The sequence below is a fragment of the Megascapheus bottae genome, chromosome 11 (genome assembly GCF_031878675.1).
Source record: "Megascapheus bottae isolate mThoBot1 chromosome 11, mThoBot2.hap1, whole genome shotgun sequence".
Lineage (NCBI taxonomy): Eukaryota > Metazoa > Chordata > Mammalia > Rodentia > Geomyidae > Megascapheus > Megascapheus bottae.
Genome location: NC_143519.1, coordinates 40706455 through 40732993, shown reverse-complemented (window position 1 = coordinate 40732993; position 26539 = coordinate 40706455). Strand labels below are relative to the sequence as shown.

Sequence of the window (26539 nt, the reverse complement as noted above, 5' to 3'; positions counted from 1 at the left end):
ACTCTGGCCTTTGCACACCCAGCTATACCATTGGGTCCCACACTGGAGTTTGCTTGCATCCTGTGCACAGTGGGTCAGCATACACTTTTTTTCCCCCGTTTCTTTCTTTATAGGGAGAGTAGGTGTTGCCTCTGGCAGCCAAAAGGCAAAAGAGTCACGCACAGAGAAATAGCTAAAAACCTAGCAATTCTAGTGGTATGGTAATGATCTCCCCCCATCAACCAACTATTTGCCTTGGAAGGGGGCATATGTGCAGCTAGAAAATAATGTCAGTTCATTCACATTTATAGAGAAAACCCAGTGTACCTGGTATGGTGCTAAGTACTGGAGGGCAAGAAAAAAAAGGAGGCAAAAACAAACCCATCGGAGGATTCTTATCAGGATAGTTTTACAAGCACCACCCAGACCTTAGGACCCAAGAAGATATTACTGGGTGGAAAAGTATACCCCTAACACCAGGATGCCATGCCCTTTGGGGAGGAAGGTATGTGAAGGTGACGGCTAATGGTATTTCTAGGGTCTCACAGTGTGCCTTGGATGATGAGCCCTGGGGCTATTAGACCAGGACTTGAAACAGGCGTGTGTGTGTGTGTGTGTGTGTGTGTGTGTGTGTGTGTGTGTGTGTGTGTACGCGCGCGTGCGCACAGGTGGCTGAATCCCACCCAAGGGAGGCACCTTCATCGGGAGGTGGATAACTTTGAAGAAAAGTGATTTCTAACAAGGACAAAAAAAAAGAGACACATTTCACCCAGCCTCGATGGCAACCAACCTCAAAATCCTCTGCCCAGGCCAGACTCTGTAGGCTAAGCCGGGCGGATTCTGCGGGGCAAACCCAGGGAGGCAGTTCTGGCTCCAGCCCACTCCTGCCAGGAGGCTGCCACGTGCGCCCGGGTCCCCAGCTTGGCCTGTCAGCCCTCCTGGCGCCTCCGAGGTCGCCATGGCAACCGCGAGGTTCCCGATCTCTGTCTCTTAGCGCCCCAGTGGAGAAGTCCAGACGGCGCTCGTGGCAAGGGACCAGTGGCCTCTGCCCTTCCCCGGAGCCGGTAGCGCGACCGTGGGCTGCAGGCGCCACTTCTGCCGCATCGGTGGCTGCGCAGCCCCGCTTTGCCTCCCCGGGGCTCGGATCCGGACTCGAAGCTGCCTCGCGCCTTTTCTCTGCTCTCCCGGCGGGCGAGGACGGGCGAACGTTCCTCCTTCCGCGGTTTTACGGATATCCGGGGACGAAGAATTTTACCTCGGTCCCTACGAGCTTCAATCAGCCTCTCTCTCCCCCCTCCCCTCGCGACTCCCCCACCCCGTGGGGGCGCGCGCGCGCGCACACACGCGCGCGCACACACACACATTCACACTCGCCGGCGCGCGTGCGCACGCCCGCGCGCCCCAAGCCGCGGAGTCTCCAGCGCCCCGAAGCAGATCCCATTCTCCCCGGCGCCGCTACTCACACAGGCTTCCATCCGCCACGGGGCGTCCTCTGTCTGCGGCAGCGGCGGCCGCAGCCACGGAGACGGAGGGCGAGGCGGCTGCAGCCCGGCCCCGTCTGGCAGCTCGGTTCCCCGGGACAGGAGTCCGCGCGGAGCCCGGACGAGGAGGAGGAGGACGCCAGGCTTAGGAGGAGCCGCGCCGCGCCCGGACTCCGCGCCGCGGGCTGCCTTGGCCCCCACCCCTGGCACCGCGGCCCCAGGTGAGCAGCCACGCGGCCCGCAGCATCTCAGGGGCGGCGGGGGACGTCCGGGCTGGGAATCCGGGTGTCCCGGTCCTGCTCCCCCCCACCCCTCGCCACCGCACCCGGGAACTCAGCCTGGCGGGGGAGTGGGCGAGGGGGGAGGGGAGTAGGACGAGAGGTGAGGCTGGCGGGGAAGCGGGGCGTGGAAGAGTGGGAGCCCCCACCGCTCCCACACGCGTCCTACGCCGTACCCCAGCTCCAGCTCCATCACTTTTACGAGTCCAGGGGTGCGCGGCGCCCCAGACACAGCTGTTCTTCGCCCGCCCGCCGGCCCGCCCCCTCGCGTGGGCTCCGGGCAGGGCGCCGGGTAACGCGCCGGGCACCCCTTTCCGCACCTCGGACAGCGCACCCCGCCGCCAGCCGCCCTCGACACCGACCCCGGGAGGCCCGTGGCCGGCTGACCCCTTCTCTTCCCATTGTCACCCTCCAGTCCCGCACGTCCTCTTCTTCCTGCCTGGACGGACTCCGCCACGGCGCGGGGGCCGGAAACTTTGCTCCTAGCCGGGTTTGCGCTAGGTACTATTGTTGTCATTGGTGACTGTCCCTGTTCGCGGGGGACCGAGCGCCCAGCACACCGGTCTCCCTAGGTGGGAGTCAGCCTTTGCCTGGCCCAGCCCCAGGCAAGAGAGGCCCCGGACAGCTGGACCTCGCCACTGCCAGGGCGCCGAGCCCGCGCCTTGACAGCTGGACGCCCGCGGGTTCCTAGCCTCTCCGGACACGTGCGCGCCGCCCCTGGACGCGGCCCCTCCCGGACCACCCCATGTCCTCCTCCTGCACGGCCACGGCCACCCCATAGGTTGGACGCCCGGGGATCACGGGGACTGATTGGCTGGCGGTGTAGCCCCGCCTCCTTCTTGGGGTGGGGTGGTGGTGCTGGAGTGTTGTGGTTGTCATCCCGCGGCGAGCACATGCGGGGAAGTGGGGTCCACAGGTGGGGAAGGCCGGCCCCCGGGGAGGCCCACCTCTTCCCGTGAATGGCCGCAGGCTCAACCCCTTGCTTCTCAGACTCACTTCTGGGTCTCCTTTACCTCTCCTCAGTTTTTCACCGTCATAACAGCCCCCCCCCCCCAAAAAAAAACCCACAGCATATACCCCTAGCTTTATGGAGACTGTTTTGTTCAGTGGTTGTGATTTTTCCGAGCAGACCGAGGAGAATGCCCCAAACAAGTGCACGTGGAGGGGGGTTGGTGTTCCTGGCAGGCTGGGCTGCAGGTCTGAGTGCTGGTGGGGAAAGAGGAGAGGAAATTGGGTCTGGAGAAGGAGAGGCAGGTGAAAGCTGTGAGATGCTAAGAGGGTGATGTGAAATAGAAATCCCCGGTGGGCGCTTCAGGGAGGTGGGCGCGTTCGGTTAAAGCCAGCTCTGACGGGAAGACTGGTGATTCCCGCTAATACTTCGTTATTAATACACTTCTGCTTTGGTTTTGCAAGCTTTGCACTTTTGGTAGGAGTCTTTATAATAATAATAGTATCTAACAAGGCAGTGGATGTTGATTATTCCAGTTTCTTGTAACAGACATATTTGCAAATGCTCATTTTGTCAAATGAAAGGTTCCTTTACAGGGATGCACTAAATAGTTAAAGTGCGTTTGAAATACTCTGAGAGAAGATGGATGAGCACTGTGTAAAGTCCAAAGACTGCTCAGGCCATTATGTAGGGCCTTTACACAAATACATACAAATGAATCTGATTTCTTCTCGTCTCAAAGCATGATTGCTTCTAGCATTTTCAAGCTTTAATTTCTTCAGAGAGTTTTGATGTTGTGTGTGTGCGTCAGAGGTTATTGTAACTCTTATCTTTCGAAGTCTTGTCAGTGCAAAACAAATAGCCACCCATGCCAGTTGATGTTGACAACTTTATATGGAGTACACCGCATGTGTGTTGTTTTAATTGTTAGCTAGTGGGATATGCAGGAATAATATAGCATGACTGTTAATGCCCTGGGGATTCATATCACAACAGAATGAGAGTCACATGGCATTATTCTAGGGAGAACAATTCAATTATTTTTAAGATTCATTAATTTTAAGAGCATTAGGTGTGAACAGCAACACTATTTGAATTATCCTTGTACACATTGATAGCACATATCAAGTAGAACAACATCGTTAATATGTTAGCTTATTCCGAAGTAGATGGTAAAGACTTTCAATGAGTTATTACATAAATAGAATTCCTGTCTGGAGAACTTTCCTATTCAAGGTACAAGCTTTGATACGTCTCACAAATTGAAAAACATTGCTGTTTCTAAGAAAACAAGTCTTACTGTGTTGTCATGACTGTATTAGATAGATGCCTTGCTTTTGTGCTCAGGGATTTTGATTTTGGTTGTGGGCCTACCAAATTTAGATAGGTTTTTAGATAGGAAGATAATATATATGTATATAAATGTATATAAAATGTATGTGTGCAAAGTATGTATGTATATTAGTATACAGTTATATATATTTATACACATAAATATAGGCTCCATTAAAGCACACATGTGTATATTATTGTCTTCCTTAGGAATTTCACTCATTTCTTTTTGTCCAAAAGGTGGCCCTGTTTTAAACTGTAGAAAGCATTATCACCAGTGGAATTGGCCAATAGATCATGGAAACAGACAATAGTATTTTGTTGCCTGGCAACCACCTACTGTGAATGAAAAACAAAGCAGTGACAGCTGCTTCATATCCTGATACTCACGCTGTAACCCAGGCACTGCAACCCTCCAAGTGAATCTTACCTACCACCTACTAAGTTTGATTTTAGTGAGCTGAAGCTTGCTTGCTTTCTCTTTCTTTCTTTCTCTTTCTTTCTTTCTCTTTCTTTCTTTCTTTCTTTCTTTCTTTCTTTCTTTCTTTCTTTCTTTTTTTCTTCCCTCCCTCCCTCCCTCCCTCCCTCCCTCCCTTCCTTCCTTTCTTTCTTTCTTTCCTTGGATGTTTTAAAAAGAATATTATTATTACTTGCTGTAATAGGAATTATGTGGTTATTGTAGAGGAAATGAAGCATCAAATTTCAGTTGCCCTCTACTGCCTAGTATAAACTGGAATATGTCAAATGGGAGGGTTGTTGAGACGGTTCTCATTCTTCCCTTCATACTGATTAAGCATTGTGAGCACGTCTGCCGCTGCTGTCAGGTGCTCTTAGGATTGTATGGAAACCTGAGCTATCTTTGATACCCAAATAGGTGGCAGGCGTTTACCACTAAAAGAGAGGTAGAATGGATGTTCTTAGGTTCAGCCTGTAATTTTATGGGACACTGAGGCACAGTGAGATGAGGTGACTCTCTCTGGAGGTAACAGGATATTTTCTCCTAGGGGAACACTGGAGCACCCCTGCTTCTTCCCCCGAGTTACCCTTTCTTTGTTCAAAATTTACAGAAAATTCGTAAACAAGATTACTGTACAGGTACTTATAAAATACAGTAAATATTTGTAAATAAATCATTTCAAGGTAAGCACCTTTAGGATGTGGTCCTAAGAGATGCATTGTATGCAGTGTATTCTGTTTCTCTCCTCTCATAAAATTCTAAAGACTTCGTGGTTTTTTTTTTTTATTCTTTCCAAACTTCAGAGCTCAGTGCCTTGCTTTGGTAATTGTTAGGGAATTGGATAATCTTTAATAATGCCTCACTGGGTGTCAGGTTTTTTTTTTTTCAGTGATAAGATTGGTAACGATGTTGGTCTGTTTGCCTATCTGCTAGAGCTTAAATATAGGCACTCATTTCAGTCAACTATCCTGCAACAGTAGACATCATATTGGTACTAGACTGTACCTCTTTAATGGGGGAAAGACCAATTCTGTCCTTGCATCTTTTTCATGACACAGCTTTATCTAAGCCATCTCACCAGAAAGGCCACCTGATAGAGGTCCATTAGTGCAGGAGGATTCCTCTGCCTCTAAGAGAGGTTGTAGTGTAGCTTGTTTTTTAACTCTCAAATGAGAAGGAAGGGATTATTGGGTGGCAAAGTCCAATCACACACATGCCTGATGTGTGTATTTCTGATACATTTTGAGATTCTTTATTCTGTTGTATTGATTGATTTTTGGTAGCACTAGGGCCTGGTACTTGGTAGGGAGGTGCTAAATCATTTGAGCTATGTCCTATTACAGGCACGGGCCCATCATGCCTCATCCTCTGTATGCCCTTTTAATAATATATATATATATATATATAAAATGTTTGTTATTAGTGACAAAAATCAAATTTAACTTTAAAAGTGATTATTGTTATTATAAAGGTGATATAAGGAGAGGTTACATTTACATAAGTCAAGTAATGAATACATTTCTTCTTGAACAGTGTCTCCTCTTCCCTCATTTTCTCGCAATTTTCCCTCTTGGCCCCTCCACAAGTTGTATAGTTCATTTTCAACATAGGGTCCAGTGAGCATTACTGCTGTGTTTGTTCATCCTTTGTCTCCCCCTCCCCCCCAGCATTTCTGTGCCCTTCCCTTTATCCTCACCAAGAATTTAACTTTAATGTCACATCTTCAGTACAGAATGCAGAATAGACCAACAAGAGGAATAATATAGTGATGTTATTAAGTACCATTGAAGAGTCTTCTATTTTTAATCAAGAAAGGTGCTCATGCTCTGTGGCAGATTCATTGGGCAGGGCAGAATAAATTGATTGACAGCATGTTTAACCTGGTTTTAGAAGCCAGCTATTAACTTACTTTAGCTAGAAGAATTCTCAAACAGAATAATAATTTGACAGATTTTTGAGTGGAGTTCAGTGATTGCAAAAACACAAAACATTTCCCACCGTTTGGATATGCTTTGTCCAGAACAAGAACTTGTTTTGGATTTCTGGAATGAATTTTCATTTCAAGGTTATTAAAAAAAAACAAGACAAAACACCCAGAACCATTTCTGTATCCATTTGCATAGCATGACATTACATAGTTGGTAGTTCATATGTTTAATCCACTGGAATTTTGGAATTTATCTTCCCACTCTTTGTTTTCTTGTACAAGATCAGGCATGTATGTAAAAGCACAGACATATGATACTTCTACCTTTTCTTGTTGCTGTTTTCTTTAATAAACATTTTTTAGCCTAGAAATTTTATTCTACTATTTGCTTTTGGAGGTTTATAAAGGTGCACTTCCTCAAAATTCATATTGAAGGGCCTGGTGTGATTGCTCATAATCCCAACAGGGAGGCCAAGATCAAGAGGATTCAAGTTCAAGGCTAGGCAGGCAAAAAAGTCATTGAGACCACATTTCCAGAATGTGTGCGCCTTTTTTTTTTTTGCCATTTCCTTCTTGTGGTAGAATACTATTGGACGTGGTTTGTGAGTTTTCATATAGTAAAAGGAAGCTTTAAATGAGCAATATTTACATCCTGCGATTCTAACATGTAGACTCTGGCCCAAGTAGGATGCTGTTAGAAAGCAAGCCAGTCTACGAGCCCATTTACTATCCTCGAGGCTAACCACAAAAGCATCTTTCATATTCTCAAGCATTCATTTGCTTCTGTATACTCTATGTACCTGTACATGGAGTTAGAGGTCCTATCATGTCTTATTTTAAGAATGGACGAAATAGTGCTGTTTTCACTTCTGGTACAGGGACTTGAATTCAGGGTATTGCACTCTCACGTGGCTTTTTCACTCAAGGCTGGTGCTCTATCACTGGAGCCACAGCTCCACTTGTAGCTTTTTGCTGGTTAATTGGAGATAAAAGTCTCAAGGGTTTTTTTTTCTCTTCCTGGCTTTGAACTATAATCCTCAGATCTCAGCTTTCTGAGTAACTTGGGACTTCAGGTATGAGTCAGGAGCTCTCATTCAGCTACAGAATTGAAGGTAAAGGTAATCTACATAGATTTTCAGCATTTGAGGAAGAACAAACTTTATTTGTTCCTTTGGGGGGAAATGTCCCATTTATGCTGACCAAATCTAACCTGTGGCATCTAGAAGCCAGTCTTACCACACTTGGCACCTGTAGCAGAGCATGGAATGTGATAGAGGCTCGGTATGTAGTGTATGACATCAGTGTAGCTTCCTCTTGGTGTGAGATGTACACATTTCAGTCTTCATTCTTGGGCAAAGTAAGACCTTAGAGACTAGAGGGAAAAAACTCTTAATTTTCTAAATATCTATATCTATATCCAAATAACTAACTTCACTTGTGAGATCTTGGAATATACTCCTTGTGAGTACAGAAAGTGATACCTGGAGTATTGATTTCTCACAAATACAGCCATCCCAAATATAGAACAGCTCTTTAATAGCCCACAGCAGCACAACAAAGGTTATGGCATCGAGTCTGCTTTATTTAGTTGGCGCTTGGAGGGTGACGTTTTCTAGCCCCAGTGTAATTATCCAGACTGGAATGTGGCCAAGGCGTTGTGGTTAACATCCCAAACAGTGGCAAGAAAGCCATGATGAGGTCTTTAATGACCACAAGTGGCCAGAGCCTCTGCTTTGGCCTCATTTGCAGGAGAACACCTTGAGCAGCCAGAAAGTCTCAGAAGCTGTGTGTGCATGTAGGAAATAGAGGACAAAGTATCCATCTGGATCTTGGATGCCCAAGTATGGTCACTGGAAATAGATATAATTCCATGTGTTTTGTGCCATGGAAGAGAAACCTTTATGCTACAATGTCCTTGCAATGCTGGTGAAAATTCAGAGTGTCTCTAGACAACCTGCAGGACCCTTGCTAGGTTATGGTTCCTGACTTCACTTTTCCACCATTGCCTTGGTGTTTTTCTTCTTCATTCATATTTGTGTACTGGAAAAGCTTCATTAAAAATTAGGATGACAGGGGCCAGGAGTTTGGCCTAGTGGTAGAGTGCTTGCTCAGCATGCACAAAGACAAGAGTTCGATTCCCCAGCATCACTTATACAGAAAAAGCCAGATGTCGTGCTACGCTCAAGTGGTAAGGCCCTAGCCTTGAGAGAGCCCAAGGACTGTATTGAGGCCCCGAGTTCAAGTCCCAGGCTTGGCAAAAAAAAATTAGGCTGATAAATAGTTAACGGTACTTGTTGAGTCTCTCTAATTGCCAAATCCAAAATCCTTAACGGTGTGTGTGTGTGTGTGTGTGTGTGTGTGTGTGTGTGTGTGTGTGTGTGTGTGTTCATTCATGTGTGCATGCATGTGCTAATAGCAAGGCTTAACTCAGTGCACTGAGCTTGCTTGCTCACAATTGGCACTCTACTGCTTGACTTGTGCTTCCAGACCAGACCAGACCAGACCAGCATTTTTCTGATTGATTGAAAATGGAGTCAGACTTTTCTGCCCAGGCTGGTCTTGAAATAGTCTTCCATGTCTTATCCTCTTGAGTAGTTAGGATTATGGGCTTGAGCCACTGTTACTTGGCTTTATTCTTTACTTGTTGAGAACTAACCTAATTTCATAAGTAGAAAATTCTATACTTTATGCCATAGATTGCTGTCCAAACAGAGGTGCATTAAAAATAGTATATGAAATTAAAGCTACTTGTAGAAGGTATATGTGAAGCATGAATGAATTTTATCTGGAGCCTTGGATATTATCCCTAAGATATCTTATGTACATTGAAATAATCCAAAATCTGAAATTCACAACACTTTAGATGAGTGATGCTCATCCTGCACTTTACTGGAGGGATTCCTGAATGTTTGTATGCATTAATTAGGTGCTGTATATATTTGGTTTAATTTTAATGATGATGTTGTAACTACCATTTTATTAAATAGCGAAAGCTGTTTCATCTAGAAGACAATATTACTTAAGTAATATCGTATTATTTTTGGAGTTATTTCCTTAACAAACAGTAACTGAGCATTTTCTATATGAATAGTACTATATTTGGCTCTGATGTTCATAAAAACTCTTAGACAGCTTTTGCCCATGTAAGAGAACTTACTGCTTTTAGCAAAGTATATAAATTCTGTGTGGTTTGACAAGTGACTATGCATAGATTCAGTTAGTCTGGAGAGCAGGGCAAGAGGCACCAAAGATTTTGAACTTAAAGAGATTGGCCAGCTTTTCTCAAATCAGCTTGTTTAATGGAATCGTACAAGGTGCTTGTCACAATACTGATTTCTAGATCCTACCCAAACCAAACCACATGAGAGTCTTTCAGGATGTGTTTTGATGGATTTGGACAGGATTGGTTTTGTATTCGTATAACCCTATGTTCCATGCTTCAGTACATGTTCACAGAATTATTCTGCAAGTATCTCCTCTTCCCCACTGAAGGGCTTTTTCTTTCATGTAGGGGATGAGTTAATGGCCTGTCAACACATGGCTCACACCTGTAATCCTAGCTACTCACAAGGCTGAGATCTGAGAGTCAAGGTTTAAAGTCTTGATCACAAAAGGACCTGAGACTCTTATCTCCAGTTAACCTCTAGAAAACGGGGAGTGGGGCTTGGCTCAAGGGTAGGGTGTTAGCCATGAGCTGAAGGGCTCAGGGGCAGCTCCCAGGCCAAGTTCAAGCCCCATGACCCACCAAAAAAAAAAAGTTAATGGCCTCAGGATCTGAGTTCAGTGAGAACTGAACTCGGTAATACCCTACATCCATGACTTTTTTTTTTTTGCCAGTCCTGGGGCTTGAACTCAGGGTCTGGGCATTGTCCTTGAGCTTTCTCAAGGCTAGTGTTCTACCATTTGCGCCACCGCACCATGTCTTACCTTTTCTGTGTATGTGGTACTGACGAATTGAACTCAGGGCTTCGTGCATGCTAGGTGAGCATGCTACCAGTAGGCCACACTCCAGACAAACCTCCCTGACTCTTGAGTGTATAACTCTGATGCCTTTCCTGCACTGACTCCTAGAGTCCCCTCTACCCAACCCCAATGACATTGAGCTTGAGTAGCTCACAGAGATAGTCTGTTAGATAGCATGTACCAAAGTGGCTCTACCCCTAACCTTTGCTCCACCAGTAGAACCCCCCCCCAAAGCTTAAACTCTGTCTCAAGGGCTGCTTAGAGTAAATTTAAAAAAAAAGGAAATGAAAACCTACTTCTGTTTATGAATTATAAAGGAAGCAAGTTTGTGAGAACCAGTTTCAGGCAATAGTGAGACAAGGGCATTGCAGTTTTGATTTCAAATTCAAGGAGGTCACTCTGGCAGATGTGGGAGGAGATCAATGGAGGAAAAATTGGGGGCATGGAATGTTGCTGGAAAGGACAGTGCTTAGGAAAGCTGTTGGTAAGCAGTTAAGCTAAGTTAGTAACCCCAGGGCTGGAGATGTAAGAAAGAATTGGAGATTGATGCAGTGTGGCAATGTGCTATAGCAAAGCCAGCCCAGCATGGACAGCTGTGATAGGTGGTGAGTTAGCTCACTGCCATTTCCCAGGGGGAGAATTCGGTGCTTGACTCCTCTGCATTCCTTGCTCCTGCCCATTAGACTTGCTCCTCTGGAAGGATCGGGAATGCTCTGTCCCGCTTGTAATCTCAGTCAGGCTTTCCAGAGTTAAATTGTTCAATTATAGGCATAAATAAAAGAAGAAGCAAAGATGAATTGAGAAATATAAATAATTCACCATCAGATCATTAAAGGAAGAAAGTTACATTTTTACAGGAAGGATTTGTAGAGTTGGAGAGGAGGAGAGTTGGAGAGATATCTGTGATGCATGTCCATTTTGTGATGAATAGTGACTTTTTCCCTTGCTCATGGCCAGGAAGTGATGTTTACAAATGATCGGTTTCTGGAAGACCTAGCATGGCTGCATGGTATGCACTTATAGCCATTGTTTTGCCTGCAGCCTGTGTTTTAGCTAAGTGAATGAGTGGTAGCTGGGGGTGGCGCTGGTTTTTTTTTCCCCCCTTCTTGCTCTGTGATAATACTCAGCTTTTGCCTGCAATTTCTCTCTCCTGTTCTTAGGCCACTAGTTCCCAGGAAAATCAAGGGGTACAGAGAATGAGGAGAAAGAAAGCAGAAATCCATAAAGAGAGCTGTTTTGAATTAAAAGCTTAATTATGAAATGAGCAAGTTAAAGCTTGTTTGATGATATGAAATAAGATAAGGCAGCTTTCTAATTAGTATTAGTACGAATCTTAATATTATGGGTCTGCTTGTAGTCAGAACTGTGAAGGCTGAATAGTCAAACAGGGGCCATCTAACAGTATCATAATTTCTTTTCTTTTTCTTCCTTTCTCTCTCTCTCTCTTCTCTCTCTCTCTCTTTGTCTCTCTCTCTCTCCCTGTCTTTCTCTCTCTCTCTTTGTTTCCTCCTCCCCCCACCTTTTCCTCCTCATCTTTTGGTAAAAGCAGTACTGAGTTCATGATTTAAAAGAAAAAAGGCCCAATAATGAGAAGTTCTAGAGTGGGTCAGCAAAAAAAGCCAACAAGGCCTTGATTAGACAGGGAGACCAAAACTCATGACAGCAAAAATATTGAGCACGAGAGTATGGGGAGAGGCCTGTACTCTTGCATAAGACACAATGGAAGGAGACAGGCTTTTTCAAAGTAGGATGTTTGTGTGTGTCAATGATAATTTTGACTGTACTTTTCATTTTGAGGTAATTGTGGGTTTGTGTGTAGTTGTATGAAATAATGGAGGTTCCACGGCACCGCAGGTACAATCCACCAATACTGTTCCCATTTTCCCAGTTCTACTTGTGCTCGTGTGTTAGTGTGATATTTTTTGATTTTTATTTTTATCATTCAGAGCCTTTTGTCATTCTAGAATTAAGCAGGCATACAAACATAGAAACAAACATTCTCCCAGTTTGGAATAGTGCTGGTTTCGTTGTAACTGAAGAGAAGACCATAGGAAGTTCCCATCTGCCTTCCCTGCTAGGATTCTGGGGTGTTGCATCCACCCACCAGCCGGGCGGTCAGGAGGCTGTTGCATGGGTGGAGCCTCCCCTTGGCATAAGCCTTTGTGATCATCACAGGGCAGCAAGCCCATCTTTCAGTGTGTCTTCCCTACCAGAAGCATGCTAGTGCACACTCACTCACCATGATCCCTCTTCCTTGCACTGAATGTCTGTTGTTGCCTCTTGTGCCAGGTGTAGAATTCGCCTCCCTCCCCTCTTCTGTTCAGTGTGGATGAGGACTCTCATGCAGGCTGCACTGCCAGACTTGCAAGTCAGTTGGCTTGCTGAGTTCAGCCAAGGTGAGGTACTGGTGGGAAACATTAGGAAAAAGGGCTAAGCAGGGTATATTTTCTTGCCCTCACTTTGAGTGGTAGACAGGACAGCAGAATCTCTTCCTCTGTGTAGTCAGGCTTGTGGTTAGAGACCTCCTTCCATTCCAGCTGCTCACTAGAGACCTTGGCCTAATACTCCAGCAAAGCTCACCTCCTGCTCTTGTCTCTTCAGTTTAAGGGAGGTTGTAGCTTCCTGCTCTTCCTAATCCCTTGACTCCTTGATGTGAGGCTCTCTGGACCTCCATTGCCCAGTAACCATTTCTTGATTAAATTTCCTCACTGGAAAGGACAGGAAAAGATTTCTGCTTCCTTAGTTGAATATTGTTCAGATTGTCAGAGCACAGAAATGATGTAAATCTATCCAGTCTGCCCTTACAATCTCTCCACTGCCCCCAGATATCTTTATCTCTTTACTGACTTCAACTCTGGTTTTTCAAGTCCCAGTTTTCCTTTGTGAATTGTATGAGGAATTTTCTTAGTCCTTCCTCAATGTCTTTTTTTTTTAACTTCTCTTTGTCCCCTTGTTTGCTAACCCTCCCTGTCTTATTTAACACCTGTAATTAATTGACCTTATTGGTATGTAATGTGCTTGATATTAACATATTTATACCTGAATGTACTTGGCTTTACAGGTGATATCTCTGTTTCACAAGGGTTCAGTTTTGCCATCAACTGAACTTTCTGCATCAGGACTTTCTCTTTCTTTTTCTTGTCCCCCCCTCCCCCCCTCTTTGTTTTGACTAGGGTTTTAACTCAAGCCTTCTCACTCTGGTTTAACTCTTCTGCTCAATCCTGGACTGATGCTCTACCACCTAAGCCATGCCACTAGCTCTGTGTTTCTACTGGTTAGTTGAAGGGCCTTTAAAGTAAATTGTGAAGAAAAAATCAGAGAAGGCAGAGCTGAGGCCATATTGCCTTGAGGAAGAGGCCACAAGAGTCACTTGGAGCTGGCGGCTCACACCTGTAATCCTGGATACTCTGGAGGCTGAGATGAAAGGATCATAGCTAGGGGCTGAGAGTGTGGCCTAGTGGTAGAGGGCTTGCCTAGAATGCATGAAGCCTGGGTTCGATTCCTCTGTACCACATATACAGAAAAACTGGAAATGGTGCTTTGACTCAAGCAGAGTACTAGCCTTGAGAAAGCTCAAGGACAGTGCCCAGGCCCTGAATTCAAGACTCAGGACTGGGAGAAAAATGGATCATAGTTAGAAGCCTGCTTTGGAAGGAAAGTCCACGAGACTCTTATTTTCAGTTGACTACCAAAACACTGAAAGTGGAGGTATGGCACAAGTGGTAGAACAGCCTTGAGAGAAAAAGTTAAAGGACAGTGCCCAAACCTTGAGTTCAAGATTCAGTATTGGCATGCATGTGTATGTGTGCAAACACACATACAAACCACACGCCTGTGACTCATGTAATGTTAGCTACTCAAGAGGCCATATCTGAGGATTATTGTTTAAACCAACCAGGAAAGAAAAGACCATAGGACTCTTAATCTCCAGTTAACCACCAAAAAGCTGAAACTAGAGCTGTGGCTAAAGGGTTAGAGTGTTAGCCTAGAACACAAAAGCTCAGGGACAGTGTTCAGGCCCCGAGTTCAAGCCCCTGGACCAGCACACACACGAGCCACTTTGAGTTGCCCAGGCCCTTCTCTCATGGGGAGCAGTCTTGTTGGTTGCTATTCAATCCTTGAGCCACTTCATCCTCCTGCAGGGATCCCCAGCCACGTATAGAGTTGGGAGCTGCAGTTTCTTTCTACAAAAAGATTTACAAGTCTCTTGAATGGAGATGTTCAAAAAGGGCACAAAGATGGTAGAACCATCTGAGATAGTCCATTTTCAAACGTTGGAAGCAGTACGGTTAGGCACTAGCACATAAGGGGATATTCTTAAAATTAACACTCCTCCAGATCGCCATCAGCTCCGTGCAGACCTGGGACCTGAGGAAGTGCAGAGCTTTGGAAAAAGAAGAATTTAAGTACTGAAAAATAAGCCTGTGGCATGGATAACAAATGTGTTCTGCCCTTGAAGCGAGAGCAGGGCTGGGAATGTTTGTGGGCTGGTGCACACAGTTATGAACAGATGGATCTTTTTGGAACCTGCCTGTAAGGCTACTCACTTGTCTCTGTTCTCCATCATGATAAGAAGTGGTATGTGAAAAGCTGGATCCTCCAGGTGGCTCTGGGGGAGCTGACACTGGGAAAAAAATTAAGCTTATTTTAAATGGGCATAAGCTTCATGGCAGGTAATTAAGACACATTTCAGCTTCATGGAAAAATTAAGGTTCTAGTTAATACAAGCTCAAGATTGGAAAAATAAATCGCTTGCACACCCATTATCATTGGAGAGCAGTTTGTTTAATCACAAAATCCCAATTACACTTGCTCTAAAGTTTCTTTCTTGTTTTGGAAATGTTTTCGAATTGATTAAGTTCAGGGTTCCTTATTTATTTATTTATATTTGATAGTGCTCTCTACATTTTTTTTTTCCAGTCCTCGGCTTAAGCTCAGGGCCTGAGCACTGTCCTTGGACTTTGTCAAGGCTAGGGCTCTACTGTTTTGAGCCTCAGCACCACTTCCGGCTTTTTTTTTCTTCTTCTATGTTTGTGGTACCGAGGAATTGAACCCAGATGTTTGTGCATGCTAGGCAAGCATTCTACCACTAGGCCAAACTCCAGGCCCCTATTCATTTTTCTTTTAAAGGAAGTTGTCCCTGTGTAAGAGCTTTTAACCATTCTTGTGATACTTGACCATTTATCCATTTCAGTTGCATTTTTCTGTAGAGATGAACACTCTGTTCTATTATCCAGCTACATGCAGTGGCATGAGAAGAGAGGTTTAAGTGGACATATCGTAAGTATTAAGGCAGGTTGCATGAAGCAGGTGCTTTAGAAGTTAGCACAGCTTTTTGCCTTGCCTTACTCCAGACACTATATAGTGTTGAGTTGACCTTAAGCAGTTTCTTATTTTTGCCATTTAGTTATTAAAAATTATTAAATCTCCAATAACACAGTGACCTTGTTTCTAGTAGAGATTTAGTGTTTTTCTTTCTTTCTTTTTTTTTTTTTTTAAAGAGAACAACATGCTAGATGTTCATCATGCCAAATGAATAGGTAGCTGCTGTGCCAAGTTCACAGTAGGTGCTGGGAACACAGTGGTAAGCAAAACAATCATTATTCTGGTCCTCCTGGGAGCCTACAGCTTACTGGAGAGGACATGAAACAAATAAACACAAAAATAACTATGTAATTGGGACTCATATCATAGTTCTTGGAAAAGACCAAGTTTCTCTGCAAGGGTATAATGAGGGTGCATTGGTGAGGGGAGCCTTGCATGGAGGAGTAATTTATAAATGAATACCTGAAGGGCAGTGGAGGTTATCCAGGCAGGGAGTCCCAGGTGTGATGTCCAGGGAGAGTAGAAACTGGACAGTGTTGCTGGAGAATGCAGACCCAGCGTAGACAGCAGTTAGGTAGATGGCTGCTGAGATGAACATTAGAATTCATCATGCCACACCTCCTATGCTGTGCCCTGGACTTTCAAAAAGGGTTTTGTTTGGGTTTGTTTTGTTTTGAAAACAAACAAAAAGTGTTTTGTGGTGTTCGTGGTTCTGTTTTTATTATACTGAGGTGAAATTCACCTAAAAAATCTTTTGAGAGTGATCAAGTCAGTCACATTTAATACACTTATAAGATTGTGTAAGTACCATTTGTGTCTATTAAAAGCATTTTCTTCTGTGCAAAGGAAACTCTATACTGGATAAGAACTCACTGAAGGGCTTTAAGGGAAGCACTTGTGGTCTGAACTTAGTACAGCTGACCTCTTTGGAAAGAATTGGAAAAGACAAGACTGAAACCAATTGAACCAACTTAGAAGTCCAGGGACAGGTGTTGGGTGTGTAGATATGGGGGTGAAGAGATGATTCAAGATAGAATTTCTTGATCAAATTTAATTATCTACTAGAGACTAAATATGCTTGTAAGTAGCTATAGCACTGATTTCCCAAAGGATGAGCCATACCTAATCAGATCTAGCTAGGATGCTTGCAAGATATAACTACGTGAGCCTCCCTCCAGGAAGCTACAGTACTCACTATAGGATTCTCAAGAACCAGTCATCATTGTCTGCATTCCCATTCTGATATGCTTTTAGGTCAGAGGCTGTCAGCAGTCAGAGTGAATTAGACATAAAATAGACAAATACATGGCCAGATGCATGTTGATAATTTTGCATGGGAAGGGTGATTTGGGTGACACATCTTTGTGTCTTTGATTTCCAGAGCCAAACATGCAGTGTAGGCAATTTGATGAGTGGTGTTGACTTTTGATTCTCTCTCCCTTCCTTCTTTCCTTCCTTCCTTCCCTCCCTCCTTCCCTCCTTCCCTTTCTCCCTTCCTCCTTCCTTCCTTTTGAAGGAGTGTGAATTTCAGAGAATTAAATAGTGAATGACTGAGAATAATGGTATTATCAGGAAATGCAGTGTAAGTACAGTGTAGTAATTTATCTTAAGAGAAACAATGGGTAGACCTTGTAAAATAAACCATCCTGGTCTCTTTCAGTTACCTTACATTTATAAAATTCTTAAAATTCTTTAAAGATTTTAGAAACAGATTTTAGAAGCCAGAGTTGTGGAGGCCTGTTTTGGGAGATCCTATAAAATCACCAATAAACAAATCAAGATATCTCTACCTTCTGCTTCCTGTTTGCTGTTAGTAGGTTTTCCTAACCCAGTGTTGCCTCTGAGATCTGCCAGTTCCCATCAGGCTCTCGATCACGCAGCGTTCTCTAACCCAACAGTATTCATAAATCTTTTAAATGATCTTTCTGTATTAAATGTGTTCAACTAAATAGTGATTTTAGAACTGAAAGAGACCATCTAGTCTTCTAGTGTGTTTGAAATGTTTACTTTGGGAGGGCTTGAAGGGTTAGAATAGGCTTTGCTACAGAAGCCTTTGGAATTGTCAAAGGAAGGGCGTCTACCAGTCAGAGCTGAGTCGTCCATCTTTGCCAGACTTAAAAGCACTCAATATTGTATATATGTTTATTTGTTTATTTGAAATAGGAAAGGGAATGGGGGGAAAACAAAATGATTGGGAGGGGATGGGAGGAGGGAAATGGGGACAAAAACATAAGAAGGGGTGTCAATGTGTGATAAATAATGCACCTACGATCTGGTAAAGGTAGCTGTAACCCCTCTATACAGTACCCTGACAATAAAAAATAAAATAAAATAAACTAGTCTTCCTTTGTGGCTTCCGAATGGCCTCAGTGGTCCCTCCCTTCTTTTCCTGAGTGCAACTGTAACTGTGCTTCTTGTGCCTATACTTTGCAAGGGACTCCTCCCTAAGGATTCTTCTTTCTCAGGAGATGAAGGGTTTAGTTTCTGTAAGGTGATGTTTCATTCTGATTCATGTTACTTCAACTTCTGTAAAAAGATACTTAGGAACCTCTAGCTATGTTTATTTTTCAGCATGTATAAATTCAAATCTGAAAGTCATTTCGTTGCTCCATCACGGAATTTTATAATGAAATAATATTTGAGGGCCTGGCTTGTTTTGGTGATCCTTCCCCTCCCCCCAACACTTACGTTTGGAGAGAGTTTGGAGACAAACATGTCCATTTGTTTTATAATAAAGATAGAATTAGAAAATAGCCAAGGTTTTTTAAAAGCTTAAGTTTTACAAAAATGCAATATGTTGTAAAAGAGTACTACATGGCTATACAAAAAGAGCCCTGCACTGGTGACTCATGCCTGTCATACTAGCTACTGAGGAGGCTGAGATTTGAAGGACGGTATTTAAAGTCAACCAGACCAGGAAAGTCTGTGAGGAGACTATCTCCAAATAATCACCAAGAAATAAAAGTAACAACAAAAAACTGAAATTGAAGCTATGGCTAAAGGCTAGAGTGCTAGCCTTGAACACAAGCTTAGGGAAAGCATCCAGGCCCTGAGTTTAAACTCAATGAGCAGCACAAAAATGAATGACTGAATGAACAAATGAATGAATAAAAATGGAAAGTAATATTCCTCAGAAATCCCACTAGAGGCAATCATTGTTGACATTTTATTACAAGTATTACAGGTATATTGCATCTTTGGGGGGATGTGTGTGTATGTGTGGGTATAAACAGTATGCACAGATAACATTCTAACAGATTTTTTTTCTTCATACTATTGAACATGCTGTGCCAAGGCTGTACTACTGGGCTCTATCTTAACAAATGGGAGTCTTTTGATGTATGTGTTATTTTTTAATTTTCAATTTTTAAAGTAATGTGCCATAGGCATTCTTCTATGTCAGTAAATATATACACACATATTTCATTCATATATTAAGAACCACAATTCTATGCGAAGTAGCATAACCATAATAATAAAATATGGACAAATCTGCTGAATATCCTCTAAATGTCCATGCATTGGAAGCTGTGGTGCTCGTGGGAACTGGTGAGGCTCTAGAGTGAAGGTTCCCATGAGTGGAGAGGAAGTCAAAGCTTGGTACCTCCCTCTGTAGTGTTTGATTTATGGCCTCCAAGAGGAGAGCAACCTACAGATAGCACTCTGCTAGGCCCAAGAGCAACAGGGCAAGGGGACTATAGACTAGAACCTCAAACTTTGAGTTAAGAAAAAAGCCTCCCCCCTTGTTCATTATGTTTCTGAAGTACTTGCTACAAGGGTAAAAAGCTAACACAATAGCCCTAAGAATGCCATTTCCTAGTTGCCTCAGATTTTGGTAGAAGTTAATGTTAATCCCATCTGAACTTGGAATTGGAAACCCGGATTTCTGTCAGAAAAGGAAATGCTTGGCTGAGCAGGTGGCAGAGGCTGTAAGTCTTCTGTAGGTTTAGTGATAGGCAGTTGTCTACAGTTTTTATTCTAGAAGTCATTGCTGCTGTAAGCACACTTAAATCAACACTTTATACTTGTGTGGTTATTCCATTTAGTAAATTCTTATTAGAAAAATTGCTACATCAAAAGGCATGCCCATTTTATAGTTTAATAACTATAAGCTGTCTAAATTATAACACCACCTTTTTGCCAGTTTTGTATTGAAATCCCTCTGCCTGTTGAAAGATTTCTTTTCCTTTTAAGTCTGAGGATTTTTAAGTGGAGGTTTGAGAATTAAAGCGAAATGTCAGTTGTCACAATTTCTCTGAGTGAGAGAAATGATACGTGACATCATTAGACATTAGTCGAAGCCTCTATGGTGGTAAAATATTTCTCCAGGAAGGCAGAAAGCAAAAGGAATGCATTCTACTATATGCAAGTCTTGTGCATGGTGGGTGACAGGACAGGATTGACTGGCAGCTCTGAGTGCCCACCTGTGTCTGATTGTTGACACACACACACTGGCTTTTCAGCCACTGTGACTGTGTACTTCATTCCAGTATGTGAGGAAAAGTCAGCATGATTGGTTTGCTGGAAACTGGTGATCATTCATGCATTTACTTTGAGGTGTAGCGTTTCTGAAATCCTTGGAGCTGGATTTATTCATTGGAAAATAGAACCTAGAGATTAGCAATGTCTAGCCTAGCAGGGTCTTGTAGGGCTGCCCCATCCTTCTCAGGTGGTAGATGGTACATTCCCAGGAATGGACCAGTGCAGAGAGGCCATTGCCAGAGTTGCCTTTATTAGTATGAATGGGAAGGGAATGAATATGGAAACCTGGCAGAGGGTCTCTGAGTATTTCCAGGTATGATTGAATATGCTGTCTTTTTAACCTTCCTGGCAGTTTTTGATGTCATTGAGAGACAACCATAACTTCCGTGAGATTAAGCAACTTGTCCACTGTCATGGCTGGTAAATGAAAGAAGCATATATATACACAATATATATGTTATACACACATATACATGTATATGTAACATATATACATACATATATGTACTCTTTCTCCTACCACATTGTGTTCCATAGTGTTCTACCTCTACAAAAATAGAAATTATTATTACCAGTTTTAGTTTAGCTTTTAGTTTAATTGACCCAAAAGGCGTATAAAGTTGTGTATGGAAATTGAGATGTGGCATGGAAGAGAATGACCCAAAAATGACAAATGATTAAAAATGACTAGAATTGTAAATGGCTCAAATGAAACTTTACCAGGACAGAAGACAGGAAGGTCAGATTTACAGTGAGAAGGCTTGTCTATAAGAAATGACTTGACAGGTTTGGAGTTTTCATTGGCATGAAACATAAAGACAGGCCCAGTGCTCTGAAGAGACAAGACAAAGTAATATGGTCTACACACCTATGTAGACCTGGGGATTGAACTCAAGGCCTGGGTACTGTTCCTGAGAGTGTCTTGTTTTGTCTTTTGTTTCTTTGCTTAAGGCCAGTGCTCTACCAATTAAGCCACAGCAGCACTTGTGGCTCTTTATTGGTTAATTGGAGATGAGTCTGGTAGACTTTCCTGCTTCGGCTGATTTTGAACCATGATGCATAGATCTTATTCTCCTGAGTAGCTAGGATTATAGGCATGAGCTATCAGCACTGGCTGATTTCTTTTTTCCTTCATTCTTTTGTTTATTCCTTCCTTCCTTTGTTTCTTTCCTGTCTCTCCCTCTTTTTCTCTCTCTCTCCCCCTCCTCTTCCCTCTCACCCCTCTCTTTCTCTCTCTTGCACTACTCCTTCTTGTTCTTTTCTTTTAAGATGTCACTATATAGTTCAAGGTGGTCTGTATACTCATTGTATTGCCACTATAGCCTTCCTGCTCTAGATTATCCTGTCTCTAGCTCTTGAGTACTGAATCAGAAGGGTGTACTTCCACACCCATCTGTGTTATGTTTTACAGCTATAGATACTAAAGCAGGCATTGCTGGCATGGTAGTACACATCTAATCCTAGTTATTGGGAGGCAGAGAGAGTATAATTACATTTGGAGGCTGGCCTGGTCAAAGATCTGGGAAAGACAAATTAAAGCAAAAAGGGCTAAGGCCGTGACTCAAGTGTCAGAATGTTTGCCTAGCAAGTGTGAGGCCCTGAATTTAGTTTAACATACTACAAAAGTATTAGTAATTATTGTCAAACTAGAAATGTTTATCATGGGAGCATTTGTCCATGAAAGAATATTTGATTACCCAATAGAGAAGTAGCAGAGTTTTGGACATGGCTGACCTTCCCTGATATTTTTATTTGGGTTTAAAATATTAGAGGGCTATGGTTCAATTATACCAAACAGTAGTCTAATCAAAAAAGGACAAAAAGAGAAAGGGACAATTTACAAATCAAATATATGTTTATCAGAGTGTAAACAGATGTGCATACAAAAAGAGGGCTTAGGGTTTAGAGAAGTTAGTGATGAAAAAGTTCAGTGGAGTGTAGCTGTACAACACAGGACCAGGAGTTTAATAACATACCAGAGTGTTTTTGCTGGCATGGTCCAAGAGAAGGGCCTCAGATCTCAGAGTCTCTCTCCCTCTCTAATTGCTGAATGCCAGGTGGAGCTGGAGGGTACTGACAGATTGAGTGGTCCTAGTGAGTCTTGGATTGCATCTGGCAGCAAGTGTGTTGCTTTCCTCAGGCTCTTGCCGGCTGCTATGTACAGCCTGTGTTTGTGCTATATGCCAGTGGACAACTGATTAAGAGCCACAGGGGAAGTACAGAACATTGGCAAGAGCCCAGCTGTGTGTGGCAGCCCTGCTCCCTGTAAGTGCTTTGGTGGGAGCCAAGTGTGTTCCTTTTCACGGATGCTCTAATGAACCCATTAATGGAGTATTTGCTGTAGTGTCTCCTTTAGCCACCTTTACTGGGAATTGACTCCCTGGGCCAATCACACTGATCATTTGAAACTTTTAATGCAGTGTAAACTTTTCTTTCTGTGACTTCAAGCAGTTGCTGCCTGCCCTATTTGGCAGTTGCCAGGAGTTGCTGTGAGCATTGCTGATGTTACTGGCTGAAGAGTACAACAGATGCTGAGTCAAGTTTGGCTTCTACATATTTCAGAGAAGAGCTTCTGGTCCCCAGGCCACAAGCAACACAGAAACAGTAACAGTGACTGAACATGTGAACACCGCCATCCATGGATGGTCCTTGGTCCCCAGTGAGGACATCTGTGCCTCAGTTTGGAGGACGCTGTTGCCGACTTCAGTACTCCAGATTTGTGCCCATGTCTCTAGTCTCTATATCTTAGCGTGAAATAGTTAGTACCCCAGGAAATCTAAATTAATGGCGAGTCAAAGTAATTAAGGAAAAGTAAATAATCTCCAAGGTTCTCATTCTCAGTGAAACTAATTTCATATCTTATCCTTCATGTGTTAAAAATAGTTCTCTGCTAATTCAAGATGCCTGTGCTCTGTGTTGGTTAAGTGCACTTCAGCTCTATTGAAAGGATGCAGATTAGAGAGTTATTTTCAATGGGAGATTTTTTTTTTTTAAGGAGAGACATTTTGGCACTGAGAGAGTGTGAATCTCTGTACATAGCTGCAGCTGGTCAGGTGAAGGGCCAAGGAGCTTGTGGTAATAGGAAGCTGGGACTTTCTATTCATCTTGCTAGTGAGACCTTCTGTCCCTCAAGATTAGTTTTAACTCTTGCTAAGTTTTAGACTGGCAACATCTTGACCTCGTCTTTAAGCTTGCCTAGCTTTTTTGAGCAATACAACATGGGTAACTGAACATCATTTTGTAGTTCTCTTAAAATAATCATAAAATATAGGTGTTCTGTCATCAATGCACCAAAGGTTATCTTTCCCCACCTATGCAGTAGCAGCACATTGCCTCATTGTCCCATACATGAGGAGAGTAGTGATTTTGTTAAAAAAAAAACATAGACAGATATGATACTATTTTCCTTCCTTAAGGTTATCCATATAATTTAATAAGAAATTTAAAAGTCTAGGGGAAATAGCAATGTCCTTATTTTACTTATTTAAACAAAAAATAAAAAGAGGATTAAAAAATCCATAACTGGAATACTGTGCTTCCTCCAGTTGGCGAAATGGCATGAAAATTGCCACTTGTGCAATCATCTTAAACAAATGAGAATTCCACCTTTATGATAAGCGTGTTAGGCTTACGTGAAAAAAAAAGTGTATAGGGAGAGAAATGTTTACCATATGATCTCTAGTCACCTGCAGCTCAAATACAAGATCTTTATCATTGCTGTTGAAAACCTTCAGAATCCCTGATATCTTTTTTTTTTGTCTGTTTTAAAGGGAAGTCTCAACTTTCTAGGGCATCATGGACTCATTTTCCCTGAGAAGCGCAGTTTTACTTTGAGAGTGTTTTCAGGTGGCAGCTACCTACGGGGACTAACGTAGAACCCTACCGTGTGTTCACCATATGCACAATGACTTTAAGGAATTTCTGATATCTAGTTTAGTATTGTTTCATTTTTGACAATAAAGTACCTCTCATTGCTAAAGTTTTCATTTTCTCTGATAAACACTGAAGTTGAGTGCAGGCATATGACATGCACTGGGATTTATCACTTCATTGTATATACAAAGTTTATTTTTTAGTTATTGCAAGGTGATGTACAGAGCGGTTACAGTTATGTAAGGCATATGGACATTTGTTTTTTGACAGTGCCACCCTTCCCTCACTTTCTCCCAGTTTTTCCCTCCTGCCACCCTCCAACCGGATGTCTTGTTGGTTAATTCTCAGTTCTCTGCCTCCTTAGCTAGGAAGCAGCTCATCTCTTGTCACAAGGACTTCTGGATGAACTGGATACTCATTATTCTGCTTCAAAGGTGACATCTTTGAATTATGTGAAGTTAGTTAGTCATCCATTCCTTCACTGAATTGTTCTTCATTTTGAACTTGCTTACCCTGTGTTTCTTGACAATAGGGTGGTCCTCGCCATGCACATAGATTACGAAAGGAAATGAAGAGCAACAATGATAACTGACACGGTGTGATGAGGAAGCTGACAGTTACAGTGCTGGAGGAGTGCAAGGGAAGGTTGGAGATTAACTCACAGGAGAGTTGGGCTGTTGTTTGCAGAGAATTAAGTGTGTCTCCAAAGAGAACCTCTAAGGACAGATCCTTCCAAGCAGACACAAGGGCGCCATAGCACATAGCAGGTTAGGGGACAGCAGGATGAACTGGCTGGGGCCCCAAGAAGGCTTCTGAGTGTGGAACTTGGCGAGGTGACAGTGGATATTGTTGGGAAGGCACTGAACTTTCTGCTTGACAGTTTGGTGTCTCTCCATTCATTTCTTTATTATTTATCTTTTCACAACTGCAACCTGGGTACTTTGTATATAAGCCATGTTGAAGCCTATGATGATGGATTTTACTTGACAGTGTTACTCCACTTAGCTAGAGGCATAGCTTGTATTCTCATGTAGGAATCAGTGTTTTCTTACAGATGGATGCACTAGGGTCCAATGAATAAGGACTGAGGATGTTTTTGGCTAAGTGTTTCCTGGCAGTTGAGGCAAATGTTTTGTGTGTGTGTGTGTGTGTGTGTGTGTGTGTGTGTGTGTGTGTGTGTGTGTGTGTGTGTGTGTGTGTGTGTGTGTGTGTGTGTGTGTGTGTGTGTGTGTGTGTGTGTGTGTGTGTGTGTGTGTGTGTGTGTGTGTGTGTGTGTGTGTGTGTGTGTGTGTGTGTGTGTGTGTGTGTGTGTGTGTGTGTGTGTGTGTGTGTGTGTGTGTATGTGCCAGTACTGGAGCTTGAACTCAGAAACTTATTCTCTAGCTTGGCTTTTTTTTACTTCAGGGTCATGCTCTACCACTTAAGCCACACTTCTGTTTTTGGCTTTTTGGTAGTTAATTGGAGTCTAATAGATTTGTCCCCCCCCCCCCCCGCCCAGGTTGGCTTTGATCCTGAGATCTCAGCCTTCTGGATAGCTTATAGTACAGGTGTCAGCTGCCTAGACCTGCCAAATGTCATTTTAATGAACTACAATTAGGTGTATTGTTATTGCATGACTTTACCCTGCTTTTGAGGTCCTCAGATTATATTTGTTTGGAAATGCAAACTCTTCAGTAATTAGTCTGAAGGCAGTGGAGTTTCTAAGCTATTCTGGTTAAAAATAACCCTTGATTCACAGAGATGAGTAAGTGCTAGAAATAATTGAGAACAAGGTGAAGGATTAGGATGAAGGGGAGTTGAGGCAGGTTTGCTCTTTGTACTGTGGCTTGAAAGCAGGTGGTTTTTACTGGATTTTATGCACTGTACATGGTGTAAAAAACAAACCTTTCCCCTCCATTTTTTTTCTGAGAGCCCTGATGTTATCTCTGTAATTGAAAATAATCTTCTAAAGTTGCACTTTAAGTAGATTTACACAAGCCCCTTTCAAATCAGCTGTTATCTGCCCTTCCATTCCACAATAAATGTTGCTGCCTACATAGCCCCTGCTAACAAGATCAGGTGTAACTCTTTTCATGGTTGGAAATAAAGTACTTCTATTGTAATTACTCCGGCACCGTGTTCTGGCTGTTTCAAGTGAACTCCTTTCTCAGCAGAGTATATGAGGGTGTTTCATTGTAGAAAATGGGGCCCTCTTTCACCAACATCTTGGATGTAAGTTATTTTTCCAATTTTTTTTAAAAAAACATCTGAATGTGTTTTCATAGCTATATCATGGCTGTGACTGAGATGAGGATGAGATTAGTTTGGTTATACTGAATGACACAAGCCAGCCATTATATTCCCTGTGTGTATCTTCCCTGACTTGCTTTTGGAAAAGTTAGAATAAACACTGTCTTCTTAGGTTTCAGCAGGTGGGTTTTAAATAGGTGTTTTATGATGGTGGTGAAGGAGGAAAATATTAAAATGTGCTGCTGCCAGGAAATGTTGCAAAAA

General features: G+C 43.0%; 1 protein-coding gene across 3 annotated transcripts in view; it reads left to right on the top strand.

The window, feature by feature from the left end:
* Positions 1-1369: 1369 nt before the first annotated feature.
* The window catches only part of Enox1 (ecto-NOX disulfide-thiol exchanger 1), a 515583-nt gene continuing 490413 nt past the window's right edge, over positions 1370-26539 (top strand). For all 3 annotated transcript variants that reach the window (XM_090342091.1, XM_090342088.1, XM_090342090.1), the window contains exon 1: positions 1370-1681. The gene's annotated coding sequence lies outside the window, so the exon portion shown is untranslated. The remainder of the gene's footprint in view (positions 1682-26539) is intronic.